Source organism: Ammospiza nelsoni, chromosome 1, assembly GCF_027579445.1.
Source record: "Ammospiza nelsoni isolate bAmmNel1 chromosome 1, bAmmNel1.pri, whole genome shotgun sequence".
Classification (NCBI taxonomy): domain Eukaryota; kingdom Metazoa; phylum Chordata; class Aves; order Passeriformes; family Passerellidae; genus Ammospiza; species Ammospiza nelsoni.
The window spans coordinates 110562883-110570822 of record NC_080633.1 but is presented as its reverse complement, the minus strand read 5'-3'; positions in this window follow the sequence as shown (position 1 = coordinate 110570822).

The following is a 7940-nucleotide window of genomic DNA, read 5'->3' as shown; positions in this document are numbered from 1 at the left end:
TTTAGTACCCACCTGTGTTGTACTATTATCTAGAGGAGTGTTAGGTATGCAATAATACTGTAGTAATATAAACTTTGCTTAAGAAAACAGACTTAGTTATTTTATATATACTTTTTAACAGTCTTGATCTTAGAAATGTCAGCTTCTGCTTCTTTTCCTTCCAGTTTGAGACTGAAATGAAAATTGCAATCACAATACACACCAATACTGTTGGTACAACCTTACAAGTAATTAAGCAGTTTAGAATCTAATCAGTGGCGCAAGATTTCCAAGCTTGCAAAGACTCAGGAGCATTCTAGAGAGGAAATACTGAGGAGGAAATAAAGCAAATTAAAATTCTGTAATCAGAACTTTTCAACTTTGGGAACTTCTTTAAGGCTTAAGCACATGTTTCTCTAATGCTTTGTCTTCTTTCCATTGCCTGGACCTGTGCTTTTGGAGATCCTGGTGAAGCACGGCAGGCTCCTTTACATGGAATCATGAAAAATGTTGATTTGATTTGCTCACAATTTTCTCCCGTTAAGCTGAAGCAGACGGGATATTCATTACATTTATATGGAAGCTCTGCTTTTGAATAATGAATGAAATAAAAGGAGGAATAAATATGTAGTAAAGATGTTCTAAGGTATTTACAAGGTTTAAGTGAGTGTTTTAAACTTTGTAAGTTTTGATCTTCATTACTTGAAAACAGGAAAACCTTTGACACTCCTCAACATACCTGGAACACTGTCAAAGGCATCTTCCTCTTTTCACAGTGAAGGAGCTCAGAAAACACTGAATAAAAAGTACTTACTTTGAAAATCAGGTGGTAGCATATAAAAGCTTCAGTAAATGTCATCCAGTTGCCTGGAAAGCTGCATATTTTGACACCACAGTCCCACACTTCCTTGGATTTAGCAAGGTCAGGGTTAGCATCACCTGACCCATCATCAGGGACTCCTGGTACTCCTAGTGCCCCCACCTTCATCCAGCTATTGAGGAATGTCATCTAACAACTGTGGGATTTTGGAGACCAGGAGGAAAGGAGTGTCTTGTCAATGATTGTGGCCATGGCAGAGCAGCATTGACACAGGTCCTGGATTTGCTCCCCACAAGTGGCATTTCCCTGGTTGTGGCTGCTGGGCTAAACAACACCACTGGGAAATGTCAGACCAGCAAACAGGTACTGATGGGTTGCCTTTTCTCAATCTGATTTGGCAGGAATTTATTCTGTGCAGTTCCTTAAGCCTCCTAATAGTATTGATTTAACTCTTTCCAATAATGAGGAAACTGATTTCCCATTTCCCAGAAGTATTTGGGTAATTAATTGTAAAACTACTTTGCAAGTGCTAGAATATTCATCTCATTCAAGTTCATTCCTACCAGAGATTGGAAGTATCAAGATTCTGGTGTGCTGGGACAATTAGCCCAACATCATAAGTAAATATTTAGTGACTATCACTAGCATCCAGTTCAGAGGCCTGGACCTGCATCCTGCAGTCCTTGAACCTGAAGGAGGTGACCACAATGCTCCTCCTGCCCTTTCTTTTGCACATCCATGGAGAGGAGTTAGGAGACTGACTGCTGAAACACACATTTCCCTTCCATAAAATGTTTTTTGTGTATTTTATGGAGTTGCTGTGCTCTTAGATATCACTGAAGTCTGAGGTTTATTGACAAATAAGCCCTTCTACAGATGGGAAAAGATCTTTGGCAAGGGTAATCCTGCTAATGTGTGGCTCCATCTGAGATGATCCAGACCCTTGGGAGTGCTCTACTATGTCTTAGACAGTGACCTTTGAGAGAGATGTCCAAGAAATATTTTACTTCACCAGTAGCTACTGAAATTTCAAATACTTTCAGCACGTCTTGTGACAAAAGACAAAGTGGTGGGGAAGGAGGGTTTCCTGCACTCCTGTTTAATAAACTAAGGGGAGTCATGTACTCCCAGATACTGCACCAGTTATTCAGCACAGTTTAATCATTTGCATGGATGCTGAATAAAATGGTGGCAAAGGTCAGGATTTCTCTACTGCTTATTAGGCTCTTTTGGTTTTCCCATTGCTCTAAAATCAGTGTGCAAAAGGCTGGAAGATGGCAAAGTGCTCTGCTTTCCCCTTTAAGAGGTGATCTTTGTATTGTGAAACATTGCCTAAACCACTTCCACCAGCAGCAGGGGGCTGCCAGCAAGGCAGTTGACAGCAGCTGTAACTGCTGATTAAAAAACTGATGCTCAACCTTGCATATCAAAGATATCAAACTTTCCATCTTCTGAGCTTTAAAACCCTCTTGTGATGCAGGGGGCTGCACACTGTGCACCCATGAGCATCAGCCAGCACCCATTGCACCTGAGCTCCTGCACCCCAGCCCATGAGGGCTTGGGTTACAAAGCCTCAAAATGGTTTTGATGACACCTAATAAGAAGTAGGGAAGTGTTTTATAGTTGAAGAATATTTGTGGAATGGAAAAGAACAAAATAATTTTAACCCAGCCTATCCTAGTCCTCCAGATCATTGAGGTGCTGTGGGAAATAAGTGAGAAAGCAAATGCACAAGTGAGCCTGACCACAGCCAATCTGAGAGCAATCTGACACACCTGCAAAGTGGTTTGTGCAGTATGGGCATAAATCAAGGCAAGTGCAAGCCCAGATGGCTTGCTTTTAGGAAAATGAGTAGCACAACTGGATGTAGGCACCCAGGTATTATTATGGAGTAAAGAAAAACATTTTTATTACTTTCTTAGCACAAAGGGCGGAGTGGCTTTGTCATTTGAACTTCCAGGGGGAAAAAAAAGTAAATAAACCTCTTTTTCTCCTTCCCCCACATTTCACTTCAAAAATGTCTTAGAGGCTGATGGGACTGCACTCAAAATGAATGCATCTGTGGCTATCTGTATTTCTCAGAAACTCAAATTTCTTCCAAAGCTCAGGATAAACTCCTGGGAGTAAGGCGGTTGCTGACAGAGCTCTTCAGATCTTCCATGGACAGGCTATAGCCAGTGGAGGTTTGATGTTAATCAAATTGATTTGCAGTCACTTCTACCATGTGACCTTATGGGGACCTGGCCAGGGAAGCCAGTGTGGGTCAGGGTGCTGGGAAGGGCCGGAGTGGCTTCCTGGCAGGGGTACTGGATGTGGGATGGTGACTGCCCTCCCAAGGGAGCAGGACAAAATCCAGTCTTGGGTGTCTCTGTGAAACTGAGATTCGGCTTCCACCAGTTCCTCCAGCAAATCCTGCAAGGTAAGAACCACTTTTATTTATTGCTCCCAGCTGCAGCTTATGCAGGGATGAGCCCTCCAAAGGGACTGAACAGAGCTGGCACAACAAGGTACTACCACTGGCTTTGTCCATGGAAAAGGTTTTCAGGTTTTCCCTCAGTCTTCCAGCTGCCAGTGGCTAAGTCTGATTTGTGTGCTGCTTATGCCAGCTCTGCACCTCCCTGCCTGTCAGCTTCCTAGATCTTCCCAAGGGAGAGAGCTGCCTAAAGAGGCTTTGCAGCCCTGGGATTTGGGCAGCTGGAGGTCTCACCTCTGAGAGACATGGGCATTGCTGTAAGCTGATGGAAATAGCTTTAAAAGGACACACGTAGTGGCAATTGATCCTGCTGTGAGCTGGAACCTGTGAAAAGCAGAGCTAAAGCTGGGGGGGCTGCTGAGTAGGAGGAGTGTGCTTGGGAGACATGGCCTGTAGACAGACTATCATGCAGTAGCCCATAGCAGGTATTCACTATCTCAATATAAGTTTCTTTCTTTTCCTTAGAGCTTTTTTCCCCTTAAGAAAATTCATACTATGTTATCCCAGCAGCTTTTCTTTTTCCATTCTTCCCAATTGCACCTATTAAGGCTTAAGTATGGATATTTGTCTTTTGGTCAAGGCAACCCTTTAATTTTCTTTTTCTCTCCTTACCTCCTGCTTACACTGGCAAATCTTTTCTGGTGATGAAAGCATGACAGTAGCTGCCAGAATGAAACCTGACTCTTCTAAGGAGCAATAGAGACTCCTTCCACAGTTAATAAACAAATTTTATTAAACAACTTAATAGCTACCAAACTCAATAAACTAATAGCTTTCTTAACAAGCAAAACTGGAGTTGCAATGATACTTTTATGTAATTTATAATGTTCTGTTTTGAACAAGCAAATATCATTTACATGAGTGAAAGCTGCCTGCATAGCCAAGTGTTCACAATATGATGAGAAGTAAGGGGGGGCAGGGTGGAAAGTAGAGATGAAGAGGGAGATGTGCCTCTGGGAAGTTTGGATCTGGCTTTTTTGTATCGTAGACTTTGTAGATTCAGATGGAGTTAAAATAAAAAATCAAGGGCAAGTGCACATACACAGAGCCCTAGCAGAAGAAGGTGGCCTGTTCTAGTTACATATTACTAACTGTGAAATAGAAAGGCTATCATTAAGAAGTTAATCAAAGTATTCCATCAAATGGTTTAGAGATAAGATTCAAATCTCATGAAGAGCACACAGGTCTTTTTTCCCATGAGTATTGCATTAGAAGAGTGACCATATTTATGTATTGTAGGATTAAGCATTGCAACCTTGGGAAACAACAAGGCTTGGTTTTGCTCTTTTAAGTTCTGACATTCCAGTTAAACTTCTTTGATGCTATTTTGTTTCCACAGCAGGTGAAGTCAAAGGCATAGATCAAGCATGGAGCTTTTCATCTCCAGTAGAAGTTTAGGAATTTATGAGCAAAAGAACTCCAATGTTAACTTGTCTGCAGCCTTTATGATACCAGTTAGATTGTATTTGGTGTAAGTAGTAATCACTCTGAGTTGTTGTGGTCATTGCTTTTTCCTAGTTATTTCTGTTGATGCTTAGAAGAGAGAGAAGACAAGGAGAGCAATCACAGAGAATCTGTCTGCTGCAAAATTTAATAATCCTCTTGCATGATACAAATCCTTAAATATCAACTTTGGAGTTTTCTTTTGCAATAAATCAGAATATATGTAATTGAAAGAAGTGGGAAAATGACATCACCGTGTATTTCTTCATAATTTCATAACACAGAGCAAAATACAGGTGTTTTACCATTACCGCATCAATATTACAAAAGTCTCTAGGTAATAACTTTAGAAAAGCACTGTCTGTTTCAGAAAAGGCAGTTTAGTTATTGGTTATCATCTCCTTTTTAGACATAACTGTCTGTACTACTAGCCCCAAAGATAGCTTGAAAATGCACTCCAAGAAGAGAGGAGAATACAAATCATATTTATCAGAGTCAAAGGTAGTTCAGCTGATGGCATCTGTGTCTTAGGAAAAGCCCCTGAGCTCTAATAGCAGTGGATTAAGAGACCCGTGGGGAACATAAAAAGGGAAAAAGCCATTTCTCTGTTCTGAATTGCACCTAAAGAAAATGACAAGTCATGACTCCTGCCCTGCACCCAGGGACTGCATCTGCCTGGCGTGGGTGGCACGAGACACCTGACACTCAGCTGAACCAGGAGGATGTAGGAAATGTGAATCCCACGGGCTGGTGTCTGGGATCAGTCCCTTTTTGCATTTAGACAATGCTGTGCCAGCCAGACTGAGACATTATGACTCAGTAATTTGCTACTTGTGCAAAAGCTAAACTGAGCAGAGCTACTCTGTGTGATGCAAATAGCAGTGAGCTGGTTTGCCTGAATCAGGAACAGGAGGCTTCCTATGCTCTTCAGCACAGATAGTAGGTAGCAGGATTAAAAGTGCTGAGATTCTTGAAGAAAGACCAAGAAGTAGCTAGAATGATGACCCACATTTTGGTTTTTTTCTTTCTTTATCATTCCACACCTGAGCCACTGACTTGAATGTTGGAGTTAGTTTATTTTTAAGCCCATGCTGTGACTCTTGATAGGCTCAGCAGTGGGGAGTGAGTCATGCCCACAGTTCTGGATGCATTGTGCACATACTCTGCTGGGTCTGGCTGTACAGCAAATCTGGAGCCCAGAAAAGGAGGAGCAGAGAAGAAAACATTCACTTAGGTCTGGGTCTTTGCTAGAGATGTTCTTGAATGTGGAACAGGAACAGAGCTGGCAACCCAAGGAGTCAATGTCCACAGCCCAAATCTTTGTACTGCACATTGTGGGAACACAGTTACAGGGTTTTCACACTAGTCCTGGTGTGTAGAGAGTGGAATGTGCCTGAGCAGGCATGTGGGCAGAATAAATCCTTGTTCCAAATCAACCTGAATCACTACAGTGTGAGGACAGGAAAGATAAATGTATTGGTGCAGATTTAACGCTGATGGTGTTTACTGTCACATTAACATCTCAGTGATTTTACAGAGAGACCTCTACAGTGAAGATTTTTAGTAAAACTTTCTGTGAATAAATTTGCTCCAGGAAAATAAAGTAAGCACCCAGGCTGCAAGCCCACGTGTAGCTCTCTGACCAGCCAACACAGTATCTGACCTGGGATAAGTACCCATATTATCTGTAAATGTGTAAAATGTACCTCTCCAAAACTGAGATCATTAAATCGTTTGTGCTGGAGCTTTTGAAGAAAAATGTATTTGTTCAGGAACTTGAGCTAGTAGCATAACCTTTGTGATAAACAAAAGAGTGTAATATTTAATCTCCTTCTGCATTTCCCGAGTAATTTTTCTGCTTTGTAAAATTGGAAAGAAGTACTCCTCTTGAGTATTTTTAGGTCAGTTAAGGACATTGAAAAGCCTCTCTTTTGGCTGTACAGAAGCGAGTTGTTCACACTCACTGACAGGGAGATTCAGTTTTAAGTCATGCTCTTCATTGATTCCTGTTTGAAATGAATAAGCAGAAGCTTAAGATTTTTTCCCATGAACATTTAACATTTCAGGATATACCCTGTGGAATTTGTATCTTCTGCAATGTATTGAAATCATATTGTAATACAGCTCTGCATATTAAGCTCTCTTCTGATGAAAGTACAGGTAAGTATCTCATGTAATCTAGATTTCAAAAATATAAATGATCTCCACTGTCACAAATCTGGTACTTCACATTTGAAATTATCAAATGCTCGCAGTCTATAATGTTAAGGATTGTAGCCAGGGTTGAATTTATGAACAGTCTCATTTGTGTCTTCTTAACTCCATGTAAATCTATGTGCATATCTTAATTGAAGGCGCATTTGGAGGATTATTTGCATGAAAACTGCTGATGAAGACGTGTGGAAATAGGAAAGTTATTTTAAGACAGCTATAGTAGGGTATTTTCCTATCCAGGATGTTTGTTAGCTCTGACAAATCTTTCTTAATTTTGTCTGGCTGTTTTCATGAATCTTTGGATTCCAACAAAAGCTAATAAATCCAGCTATGAATGCTTTAAATACAACTACATTTCAGAGAATATGAATCAGAGAAGGACTACATATATAGCATTGATACAGAAGAATACACATTTGTTGCTTTGTGCTGTGCAGTAGCATTCAGAGGAAGACTTGCTCCCTCATCAAATTTCCATACATTTGAGCTGCTCTTGCCCAGAGTTAGGGTAAATTGCATGACAAATGTTAAAATCATCAACACCCATCCCAGGCAATCAAAGTAGCTGCTGACCTTTAAATGTGAACACATTCACATACTAGTCTACCAACCATCTGGTGTGACCTGACATTTCCATTACAGGCACTCCTGTCTCTCAGAGCCCCCCTGCAAAACACCACAAATGTGATGATTTGTGCCCATGGTGGCTGCCATCTCCCCCTGCAAAGGGTCCTCAGGGAGGGACATTTTGCTTCCTCTGGCCCTTTTATTTCCATGCTTACTTATTTCTCTAAATCCTACTGAGTCGTAGCTCTGTTTGCCAGGAGTGTTAAGGAAGCCGCTAAACCTCCCAAACCCAGGATCCAGCTCCCCAGCCAACATGCCCAGCCAGGAATGGTCCCAGGTGATCTCTGCATCCCAGTCCCAAGGATGTGGCTGGCAGCAGGGTTGTGTCCAAGACACACTCACACACACACACACACACACACACACACGGGTCCCTGAAGTGCC